This window comes from Gopherus flavomarginatus, chromosome 7 (assembly GCF_025201925.1).
Source record: "Gopherus flavomarginatus isolate rGopFla2 chromosome 7, rGopFla2.mat.asm, whole genome shotgun sequence".
NCBI lineage: Eukaryota > Metazoa > Chordata > Testudines > Testudinidae > Gopherus > Gopherus flavomarginatus.
Genome location: NC_066623.1, coordinates 31,752,599 through 31,765,794, shown reverse-complemented (window position 1 = coordinate 31,765,794; position 13,196 = coordinate 31,752,599).

Here is a 13,196-nt window from a genome sequence, read left to right as displayed (position 1 = left end):
ACTAAACTTAAATAATTCCTCTCCCTCCCTAACGTTAACCCCCCTGATATATTTATATAGAGCAAGCATATCCCCCCGCAGCCTTCTTTTGGCCAGGCTAAACAAGCCATGCTCTTTGAGTCTCCTTTCATAAGGCAGGTTTTCCATTCCTCGGATCATCCTAGTAGCCCGTCTCTGGACCTGTTCCAGTTTGAATTCATCCTTCTTGAACATGGGACACCAGAACTGCACACAATATTCCAGATGGGGTCTCACCTGCGCCTTATATAACAGTACTAACACCTCCTTATCCTTGCTGGAAATACCTCGCCTGATGCATCCTAAAATCGCATTTGCTTTTTTAACAGCTGTATCACATAGCAGGATGACTATGAGCTGCCAATCAACCAATACCCCAAGGTCCTTCTCCTCCTCTGTCGCTTCCAACTGATGCGTCCCCAACGTATATCTAAAATTCTTATTATTAATCCCTAAGTGCATGACCTTGCACTTTTCACTATTGTATTTCATCCTATTACTATTACTCCAGTTTACAAGGTGGTCCAGATCTTCCTGAATAGTATCCCTGTCTTCCTCCGTGTTAGCAATACCCCCCAGCTTTGTGTCATCCGCAAACTTTATTAGCACATTCCCGCTCTTTGTGCCAAGGTCAGTAATAAAAATGTTAAATAAGATCGGTCCCAAAACCGATCCTTGAGGGACTCCACTAGTGACCTCCTTCCAGCCTGACAGTTCACCTTTCAATATGACCCGCTGGAGTCTCCCCTTTAACCAGTTCCTTATCCACCTTACAACTTTCATATTCATCCCCATCTTTTCCAATTTAACTAACAGTTCCCCATGTGGAACCGTGTCAAACGTCTTACTGAAATCGAGGTAAATTATATCTACCGCATTTCCTTTATCTAAGTAATCCGTCACCTTCTCAAAGAAGGAGATCAGATTGGTTTGGCACGATCTACCTTTAGTAAATCCATGTTGCAATTCGTCCCAATTACCATTGACCTCTATGTCCTTAACTACTTTCTCCCTTAAAATTTTTTCCAAGACCTTACATACTACAGACGTCAAGCTAACAGGCCTATAATTACCCGGATCACTTTTATTCCCTTTCTTAAAAATAGGAACTACGTTAGCAGTCCTCCAGTCGTACGGCACAACCTCCGAGTTTATCGATTGCTTAAAAATTCTCGCTAACGGGCTCGCAATTTCATGCGCCAGTTCCTTTAATATCCTCGGATGGAGATTGTCCAGGCCCTCCAATTTTGTCCCATTAAGCTGTTCAAGTTTGGCCTCTACCTCAGTTGCGGTAATATCCACCTCCATATCCACATTCCCGTTTATCATCCCTCCATCATCGCTAAACTCCTCACTAGTCTTATTAAAAACTGAGGCAAAGTACTTGTTTAGCTATTGGGCCATGCCTAAGTTATCCTTAACCTCCATTCCATCCTCAGTGTATAGTGGCCCCACTTCTTCTTTCTTTGTTTTCTTCTTATTTATGTGGCTGTAGAACCTTTTACTATTGGTTTTGATTCCCTTTGCAAGGTCCAGTTCAATGCGGCTTTTAGCCTTCCTCACTTTATCCCTACATGTTCTGACCTCACCAAGGTAGCTTCCCTTGCTAATCCCGCCTTTCTTCCACTCCCTGTAAGCTTTCTGCTTTTTCCTAATCCCCTCTCTGAGTTGCTTGCTCATCCAGCTTGGCCTACAACTCCTGCCCATGGTTTTTTTCCCCTTTCTTGGGATGCAGGCTTCCGACAATTTCCGCAGCTGCAACTTAAAGTAATTCCAGGCCTCCTCCGCATTTAAATCCACAGGTTCCTCCATCCAATCCACTTCCCTAACCAATTTCCTTAACTCTTTAAAATTAGCCCTCGAGAAGTCGAAAACCCTAATCCCAGATCTACATTTGTTTATCCTTCCATCTAGTTTGAACTGAATCAGCTCATGATCACTCGAACCAAGGTTGTCCCCTACCACCATTTCTTCTACGAGGTCCTCACTGCTCACCAAAACCAAATCTAGAATGGCATCCCCTCTCGTAGGTACTTCAACTACTTGATGAAGAAATCCATCTGCTATCACATCCAGAAAAATCTGACCCCTATTATTCTTGCAAGCACTCATCCTCCAGTCTATATCCGGGGAGTTGAAGTCTCCCATAATCACACATTTCCCCTTTGTGTTTACTTCATTAAAGACATTAAAAAGGTCTCTATCCATATCCAAATCAGATCCCGGTGGTCTATAGCACACCCCAAGCACTATCTCAGGGGAAGCTCTAGTTGCTTTTTTACCCAGTGTGATTTTTGCCCAGACAGACTCTGTCTTATCCATTCCATCACTTCTTATTTCATTACAGTTAATCTCATCATTGATGTACAAGGCTACTCCACCACCTTTGCCTTTCTTCCTGTCTTTTCTAAACAGCACATAGCCTTCAATACCTGTACTCCAGTCATGAGTACTATTCCACCAGGTTTCTGTTATCCCTATAATATCCGGTTTCACTTCCTGCACCAGTAGCTCCAGTTCCTCCATCTTGTTACCTAGGCTCCTTGCATTAGTGTACAGACATTTTAATTTTCGGCGTTTGGCGTCAGTGACATTCTTTCCCCCGTCGTGCACAGACCTTCTACCACCAGCATCACCCGTTACTCTGGTTTCTACTCCACTATTCCTCCTTGGATCAATTCTTTGGTCCGCAAGGGTATCCCCTCTCACTTTGTTTACTTCCCTCTCCAGGTTATATTCCGGCGTGGAGATCTCCTGAACATCTCCCAACCATCTCCCCCAACTTCCTAGTTTAAAGCTCTCTTGATGAGGTCGGCGAGCCTCCATCCTAGAATTCTATTTCCCTCCTTACTTAGATGAAGTCCATCCTGAGCGAACAGTTGTCTATCCGTAAACGCTTCCCAATGACCGTACATCCCAAAGCCCTCCTTATAACACCAATGCCTGAGCCATCTGTTGATCGCCATAATCTTGTCACTCCTTCATCGCCCTGCTCTAGGAACCGGCAGAATCCCACTGAAGATACCTGAGCCTCGATTTCTTTGAGCGTCTTCCCCAGTCTGGCATAGTCCTCCTTGATACAGTCCAGCGAGTAACTAGCCATATCATTCGTTCCCACATGCAGGACAATCAACGGATTCTTTCCCACTCCCGCTAGAATCCTATTCAGCCTCAGGTCCACATCCTGTATCTTAGCCCCTGGCAGACAGCACACCCTTCTGTTCTCCCGATCAGGTCTAGTTACAGGCCTGTCTATTCTTCTCAGTAAAGAGTCTCCAATCATGTAGACTTGCCTTTTCCTGGCAACAGTGTGATTCAAATCCCCCCTCATTCTTCCCTTCTGCAGACTATATAATCACAGTCCAGTCAGCCTCTACTCCTAAGTCATGTGCTCCAGCCCCTAATCATTTTTGTAGCTTTCCATTGGACTCTTTCCAATTTTTCCACATCCTTCTTGTAGTGTGGGGCCCAAAACTGGGCACATTACTCCAGATGAGGCCTTATCAATGCCAAATAGAGGGGAATGATTACATCCCTCAGTTTGCTGGCAATGTCCCTACTTATACAGCCCAAAATGCTGTTAGCCTTCTTGGCAGCAAGGGCACACTGTTGGCTCAGATCCAGCTTCTCATCCACTGTAAGCCCTAGATCCTTTTCTGCAGAACTTCTGCCTAGACATTCAGTCTCTAGTCTGTAGCAGTGCATGGGATTCTTCCATCATAAGTGCAGCACTCAGCACTTGTCCTTGTTGAACCTCATCAGATTTCTTTTGGCTCAATCATCTAATTTGTCTAGGTCCCTCTGTATCCTATCCTATCCCTACCCTCCAGCGTATCTACCACTCCTCCCAGTTTTGTGTCATCTGCAAACTTGCTGAGGGTGCAGTCCATGCCATCCTCCAGATCATTAATGAAGATATTGAACAAAACCAGCCCCAGGACCGACCCTTGGGGAACTCCACTTGATACTGACTGCCAACTAGACATGGAGCCATTGATCACTACCCGTTGAGCCCGACAATCTAGCCAGCTTTCTATCCACTGCTATTCACCATAATTCATCATGTATATGCATTATTCAGGGGTTTTAGAGAGTGCTTTTCATCCTTCACAGTGTTCTTCCATTCAGTCGGAAAATAACTTTTCATTGAAGAAATTAATTTTTAAAAAAACAACAGCGGACTGAAGAAACTCGAGGGGGATACAATAATGTTGCTGAGAACATAAAGAACTCAAGGAGTTCAGAACCTCTACACAAGTACAAGGAGAGATGAAGATTAAATAGTTTTCTCACCACTAAAATGCCCTAATATAGTGAGCCATGGAGTTTCACCAGGAGACTTAAAAAACAATCTCATAACAGCTTCTGGTGAAATACATAAATGCCATTAGTAAAACTATTAAAATTAAGGGAAGGATTTTTAAGTTCATCTTGAATAGAGCCTTCCTGGGATCACTAAAAATGCAGCACTAAATGTTGGATATTTCACATGCTCCTTTTAAAAAGAACAACTTTGCACTGAGAGCTCTTCTGTAGAAAAAGGAAAACTTACAATTTACACGTTACCTTCTAAAAAAGCTGCTGGAAATACAGCTCATTCCCAAGCATCTTCTACATGTGATCCAGTAGACAGTAAGACAGTTAAGAAGAAATAGCATTAAATATTCAACACCTCATCTATGGGTATGAGATGCCCTGATATTAGGGGCTTTTTTCTATACACACACATCTATATACGCCCCTCCCCCCCACCCCCCCAAAAAAGTGTCCACATTTTTCACACTTGCTATCTGGTCACCCTGATCTTATCTCCCTCCTTAGGTTGGCGAAACTCCTAAAAACCTCCATGGAAGGAACAGGCTTTTATGCCCCGATTCTCCTAAGGGTTATGCAAAGCTCAGGCTTTACTCATGTTATGATGTCTCACTGATTTCAAATGGGCCCTGCATGGGCACATTGGTCCTCTCCCTTACGGAGCAGCTTGCAGAATCAGGGACTTTATTGGTCAAATTGGGCTAGAAATATCATGAGTACAGCTTGGCAAAACTTTTAATGAAAGTTCTTTTTCACTGAAAAAAATGCATATATGTGTCAGCTGAAACAATTCACAAATTTGAGTTGATTTTGTGTTTCAGTAAAAAATATTCTGAAATATCAAAATGGTTTCTTTTGGAATTTCCCTCAATTTCATTCAATTATCTTTTTTTAAAAAAAAACTCTTTAAACCCTCAAAACTGAAAAGAAAGATTTTGTTCCTAGTCAGCTAAAGCAGTTTGGTTGACATGAAATGAAATTTGTTATTTTGTTTCACCAAAAATTTCAAACAAAATTCATTTCAGGTCAACCTGAAATGATTTTTTTTTCTTTATTTTTCTGAATAGCTCCATCCACAAGTTCAAACACTCATGAGATTTCTAGTAACTTCCTGCTTTTGATCAGGTAGAAATACACCTATGAAAAATCTTTCTTCTGAGTATTTGCTGCTGTTTTCACAGGTAAAGAAAAAATTCACAAGAATATAAATGTTTACCAGAACTTTCTGAACCTGAACTAAGGTTCAGTCTGGTCTTACACAGCAGGATGTCTTTATATTATCCACACTTATTCTCACGTCCATGGTTAGAAGCACAGTACAGCTGGGCAAAGCTATTCAATCCACCTTAAACATTCTCTCTGAAGTTCTATGCTTACAAACATCCATTTATGAAACAAGGACCATGCCTAAACTTTTAAGATGTGGTAAAACCAAAAGTTGGGTACATCTTTCATTCTTCCACATTTTAAATTGGGAGAATGACAAAAATATTTTTCCTGAATTAAGCATCTTTTCATTCTGCTTACCAGCAAAAGACTCCTTTAAACACTGAGCAAAAACCCTAATACCCCACCTTCACCATTGTTTTACATTATTATACAGGGATAATGAAATTAAATACATGACAAAATGTTTCCACTCTACAGGGCAACTCTCTATGGAGTATTCTGCACTCTCTCCATGCATGGGCATGCAACTCCTACCGATGTCCATAAGAGTTCTGCACAAGGATGACACGCTTCCTTCTGCAACAGGGACTAAATATAGTTGAACGTTGTTGTCTTATTGGAAAACCCGGGAGTGATGAGCAGAGCAGTTTTGTTTACACGTCTGGGACAACAGCCATCCTGCAGTTTGAAGGCAAGATGGCTCAAAGCAGGCTGCAGGTGTGGGATAGAGGCAACTTGCTGGGTTCAATTTTCTCTTGCCATAGAAGTAGCAGCATGGGCTAATATTGACAGCAAATGTACTCCCCAAGTGTGGAATTTGAATATGCCATCTAGACAACAGACTATGCCTCCTCCATGATCCAAGTCCACTGGACAGTACTGTAAACTGGTTCCCCAGACATTGCCATAGTGTTCGCTTGAGTGCTAAGGATGGAGTTTTGTCTTGATGCTTCCAGGGGACAGAGGCTGAAAACTTGCTTGGAGGACCCAGCTCTATGGTGAGAGGATGATTCAAGTTTGTGCCCAGCCACTGTTGATCCTTGTCTTCTTCACCAAGGCAACCAACAAGGGTGGCCAGCTATTAACAATTGTTTTGTGTTCTTGTAATACAAAACAGGTTTCTACTAGGAACAGGAGTTATTATTTGTATTATAGCCGCACCTAGAGATCAGGACCTCATGGTGCTAGGTATTGTACAATCACGTAACAAAGACACCGTCCTTGGAATTAAACCAAAAAGCCACCTTTGGTCAGTGCCAGCTGGGACTGGACTTGGATCAGTGTCTCATAGGTCACTGACCCTCTTTTCTATTATCAGCAGCCTAAGACAATGGTTACTTCTCTATCTTATGACCTTGAATAAAAGCAGCCACTGTCCCTCTGCAACCTTTTCACTGTGACTTAGGGCCAGTGTATCTGCGTAAATGTGGAGCACAAGGCCTCTTCCTGGGCTGCCACTCATCACTGCCCTATGTGGACTAACACAGGGACCCAATCAATGGGATGTGGGAGCGAAGGACTAAAAGACATGATTGCTTACTGGTGGGCCCCACCTCCAGCCTCAACACATGGTATAATTGTTGTCTTAGGCCTTATTTGGCCATCCACACAGGAGTGAAATGAATCACCTTCGTTGACTGTTTCATCAAGAGCATTCCAGTCTGCAGTCACATTGGAAGTTATCATAAGCTCCAAAAGAACTCAGCAGTTCTTGGGCAAAGTTGTCTTTGTAGTGGATTTCAACTCCCAGTGGTGAAGAGACAGCTCAAAGAAATCTTATTAATTTTATGAGACGTGTGTAATAAGGCAGTTAAAAAGCATGTACAATGAGGTTTCACATTGAAAGTCAATTTATTGCTTCAGGGAATGCAAGATCAATGTTATTATTTATGAATGACAATCATATATTTTCATTAACCTGTGTGAAAAAGGAACCTTTTTGTTAAAAGGATATCCTTTGAATTTCTTTCTACAATTTAAGTGCTGATGAAAGACAGGAAATACAAAACATTGTGGCCTTTGATCTACTGAACAAGCAGAACAAAGAGTGCCCTATGCTATATTTTTGTCAACGTTTTCAGCCCTCGTCTTGGAGGAACTTGGCACTGGACTAGGAACAAATGCTACCCCAGAGTAGAATTTTCCTGGAGAATTAGATGATGTTTCTCCCTGTGTGTAACACACTTTGTTGTCACAACTGTGAAACATGGTATTGAACTTGTATTTAACCAAAGAGGCATCAAACTAATTTATATTTATAACGCTCTAATCTTTTCTGTTACATAATTCAAAGGAAAGCAGTCCGCTCCATTGATCAGAAATAACATTACTAACATCATACTCTTACTTCTGGAAGTAATGATTTCCCCAAAAAATCTCAAACTAGCCTCTGTTTCCTGCTTGTGTTTTTGCAAATACATTTTATAGCACTTACCTGTTTAGCTGCCCAGTATGTGAAAGCAAGCCATTATTTATTGGCTGGGCTGTGGAGCTGTTCATCAAGTCATCTGAGAAACCCACATTAACATATTACATTTGGTTAACGGATCTGTCCTCACAAATACTCTACGAGGAAAGGGAGACTTACCATCTCCATTTTACAGATGTGGAACTGAGCCATAGAGAAATTAAGTTATGAGCACAAGATTACCTGGGAAGTTTGTGAAAGAGCCAGGAATAGAACTCAGACCTTCTGATAAAATGCTTCATCTGCAGGACCATCCTTCCTCTCTAGCTAAACCGCTGCAGTAAAAGCTCCATTACTATTATTTATTATTTGTATTGTGTTAGTGCCTGGAAGGTCCAGTCATTGATGAGAACTAGGCAGTATCAGGGCTGGCTCCAGGCCCCAGCGTGCGCTTGGGGTGGCATGCTGCGGGGGGGGCGCTCTGCCGGTTGCCAGGAGGGCGGCAGGCAGCTCCAGTGGACCTCCCACAGGCATGCCTGCAGAGGGTCCGCTGGTCCCGCGGCTCCGGTGGAGCATCCGCAGGCACGCCTGTGAATGCTCCACCGGAGCCGCGGGACCAGCGGACCCTCCGCAGGGATGCCTGCGGGAAGTCCACTGGAGTCGCAGGACCGGCGAGCGGCAGAGCGCCCCCTGCGGCGTGCCACCGTGCTTGGGGCAGCGAAATGGCTAGAGCTGACCCTGGGCAGTATACCAACACAACAAAAAAGATGCCATAAAAATACACCTTATTAGTGTCTTCAAAAATGTGGGCAACAAGGTGAGAGGCCCATAAAATAATAAAAAATGAAAAATCAGGTCCAGGATTACTGAATCAACACATACAGGCATGAATGAGGCCCCACAACTCACCCACCAACATAATGTTATGACACTTCTGGAACTGAATACCGCAGCTGTTTAACAGCACACAGCTTTCTGCATACATTCACCCCAAGCCCCTCCCTGCCCAGTTTCTAATTTTATTTCAAAATTAAAGCTATTTATAAAGAAAAGAAATTATGTATGTGCTGTGCTGGGCCTACCCCAGATACACTACAGTTTAGAACAGGAAGGGCAGATTAATGCTACATCCAGTTTGAAACAGTAGAGTCAATATATAATTGTCAATATGACGATGGCTTACACAGAATATTGGCGATAGGGCCCTATGTCCTCTTGCAAGTCCCACCATGAAGTCTTTAATGACTATTGATTGTCAGGACTATGGTTTTATTTCTCATCCAAAAGAGGCCACTTTCAGCAGTACCTCCTCCAACATCACACAAGGTCAACTATTCCTTTGAAATCAGAGGGGAAAGTCACATCACATCTTGCAGTACCGGGGAGTTTCATGGAGACCGCCTGTTGGTAATATAGTAAGTGACAGACAAGGTAAATCACTAATTCCTATTTGCCTCATAACACAAACAGTTCTAAACCTTTCCTTTCTGAAAGGTCAGGTGCAATATTTTTTTTTAGCAGGCAGAAAACAGAACCAAACATTCATAATGTTTCTGCACCGAAGGCCGAGTTATAATGAATCGGTCCATAACGAGTTCTTCTCCTCTTTATTAAACTGGTCATAATCCCAACACAAAAACAAACCCAAAACCACAGAAACAAACACAGTCTTAGGGTTTGTCTACACAAACACTTAGTTCACGGCAAACTGGGGTCTAAATTTACCCAGCACTAGCCTGCAATGTGCTAAGTGTCTGCGTGAACCTTGCAGCCGCACACTAAATTCCTTAGAGTGTTTTGCTGAATTTTGTATTCAGCAAGTAATATCCCAGTAGCTGTGTGTGTGAAAAGCTGAAGTCATATGAACACTGTAGTTTCTTTGTAGCTTTTTGCTTATTTGGAGCCTTTTGCTGCCCTCAGTCTTTGTACAAAATTCTCACCAACATCAGTAAAAGTTCAGCATATGCCCTTCAGTTTAGTTTGATGCATTCTGATATATCTAAATGTATGTTGTATGCCTAAGATACACTGCAACTTTCAAACCAAAGCAACATTATCTTTATTCCTGTCTTTGTGTTAAGAATTTATTACAAAGACCGACTGTGTTACTGTCAGTGCAGCTGGGAATATGGTAGCGAAAGAGGCATGAAATTTGTGCCATTTGGGGATGAGAAAGGACATATTGTGCCAAGGTGTGGCAATACCCTTGCCCAGGTACCAGTAGGTATCATAGTGAAAGCCACAAAGCACCAATCCAGACAGACCCATGAGCTCAAAGAGCAATTGCCTCCCCACAAAGTAGACAAAGCAGTACAGAAACTCGGGAAACCTGGGTTCTATTCCTGGATTCTGACACTGGTTTGCTGAGTGACCTTGGGGAAGACACTTCACCTCTCTGTGCCTGCCCCTGGGTTCCCACCTGTAATAGGGGTATATTGACTTTCTTTGTAAAATGCTTTGAGATCTACAGGTGAGAAGTACTATAAAAGCTAGGTATTAAAAGTAGTATATAGAGGGCCTGATTATCTTCGCACTCATACCAGTGTAATGAGGAGTAATGCTACTGAAGTCCACGGGTAATATAACATTCTATAACATTGGTGTACAAACAAAGAGAGGAGTCAGACCCCCAGTATATGCTCTAGTGTGCACTTTATTTGTGATTTGAGGTGTGATGTACATTCAGGGTGGGCCTGGATCCTGAAAGAAAGTGAGTACCTCCAGCTGTTTCAGTACAGCAAATTTTAGATGATCACACAGCGTTTCTGGAGCTAGGAGTCCTACCACATCCCTGGCTTGAAGTGGTTTCCATTATATGCAGGGTTTACAGTTCAGTTAAATGACACTCAGCACCCCCACAATAAAAATTGTTCTAGCACCCCTCTCACACAGAAGTGAATTCTTAGTGAGTGAATATCATTCTTCTAAGTGCAAAATCTACACAGAGTAAGATCATCACTATAAAGTTATCTTCTTACCTTTACATGAATTATCATCAAAATACTGGAGCCAAAATTTCCAAACTTTGACTCCAAGTGATAAGCACCTGAATCTATATTTATGCACATAAATGTGGCTTGATTTTCAGAAGTGCAGAGCACCACACAGAACCCAGGGAAATTATGGGCGCTCAACAACTCTGAAAGCCAACTCACTTATTTAGATGCTTAACATGACGTGCCTGGGTTAGAAATGTTGGCCTACTACAGTTGATCGAGACATAACTGTGCATAAGGTAACTCTTTCCCCCTCCAGCAACTAAGTGATCATTTTCAAGTTGCCTGAATGTTCCTTGGACAACTGCCATAGATTTTTCCTTTTCTTTATCCAGTCTATTAATCTGTTTCAGTTAGGAGGGGGAAAGCTAATAACTTTACAGGGCTTCATGAAGCTCTGAACAACTGTTCTCATTTCACAGCTCACTGACTCTTCAGTGGCATTAGGAGAATTCCCATAAATAAACTACAACACTTACTAAAAAGTCTTTGCCACACAGACATTAGCTGTTCCTACAGTTTAGTGTAAAAACAATTCTTTAGGAGGGTCAGCTTGGACGAATGGGCAGTTCTTATCAACTTGAGCCATTTCTTTACTTCTGAGTACTATTCTCTTGATAGTACGGCAAGAGATACTTGACTTCGTTTACTATTTATGGAACACCTATCTCATTTATGTAGGTCCTTAGACACTAGTTATGTACTTCTACCAGGACTAACAGCCAGCACTGCACACTAATTTATGATAATGTATTTGTATAGTATACTAGGTCACTTGATGAGGCCCAAGACAAGGCATACAATATATTTCACTCAGCAATGAACTCTTCCCTAAGACTCACTACACTGAAAAATTTTGCCATCACTTCTACCCCTCCCCTTCATGCAAAAAAATTCCATGCAGGCCTTGGTATAGTAGACAAAAGAAAAACAAAAAGAAATTAGTTACTCAGCACTTCCTCTTGTGCTTCCTTTTAAACCAGGTGAAATGTAAATGGTGCGTGTGATGGTGCAATATATACATCAACAAGTGTGTGATTATGATCACATGTAAAATAAAATGAGGTAAGTGTTAAGAGATGAGGTTGGCATGACAGACATGCAAAAGCTGACCATATAATAGGAATACCAACGTGTGTATATATTTGCAGATAACCGTGCCAGCTCTGGTTCACTGTGACTAATGGAGTCATAATAATTTTCTCCATCAAAACATTAATGAATCACAAAAGTTTAATTCATTTTAACCACAAGTATTTTCGTTCATATGAAAATTTAAACCAGATATTAATTATTTTTCTGCTTTAAAAGTTTCAGTCATTCTGCAGGTGAGCAGAACCAATGCCATGTGACAAGTGATCAATCACACACCACAAGTAATGAAAGCAACACTTGGCAGGCAACCACTGAGCTGAAAGTTATTCCACAGAACAACTCAGCAAACACAAATAAAAATCAAAAGTAAAGATTAGCTTTAGATAGACTGACACACTATATGAGCAGCTCCATTCCTAATGCATAAAATCCAAAATGAATAGTTCAACTAGCTTATTTAGATATTAAGGGATCAAAAGAAAATGCAAATAAGTGTCAGCTAAAATGCCTACCTCCCCTGTATTGCTTATGTAATTATAACTGTAATATATGGGCACTAAAGAGAGGTAAAGATTCATACACTCAGCATCCCACAGGATCATGCCTCATCCCACAAGATCAGGCCACATCCACCTTATCTTAGCATAGTTTTCTGAGCCACATAGCATCTTTGACAGGAACAGGGAATTCCCACTGGTTACAATGGGAAGTCAGCATTTGGATCAAAGGCAGTAAACTTTAAGGCTTTGTGTGTTTGCTCTCTGCAAAAAACTGTTAATATTGGCAAAGCAAGTTTTTATATTACTATTTTCCCTATCTCTGCCACTTCCTCCTTTGGCCAGGAAAGACTTAGAAAACCAATCATCATATCATCATTACTTACATGTCACAAATCCCTTCATGCTAATGTTTATGGGCTTCCTCCTTCCTCTAGTTTTGATCCAAACACCCACACTTCCTCTCTTCCACTGCTTTTCTCTTTGAACAGCTTTTAAACTTCCAAGCATGGCAGTGTAGTGAAAATAATTCCCCATACAATCTTTAACCTAATGCTCTTTTACTAGACAGTTAACTAATTAAGGTTCCGGAGCTGGTGACTTCTCAATTCAGATCCCTCAACATCTTAAGGGTTTATGGTTTTCTCATTCCAGCTGGAGTTGTCATCTTTTTTTAGAAAAATTCACAGCAATCAAAGC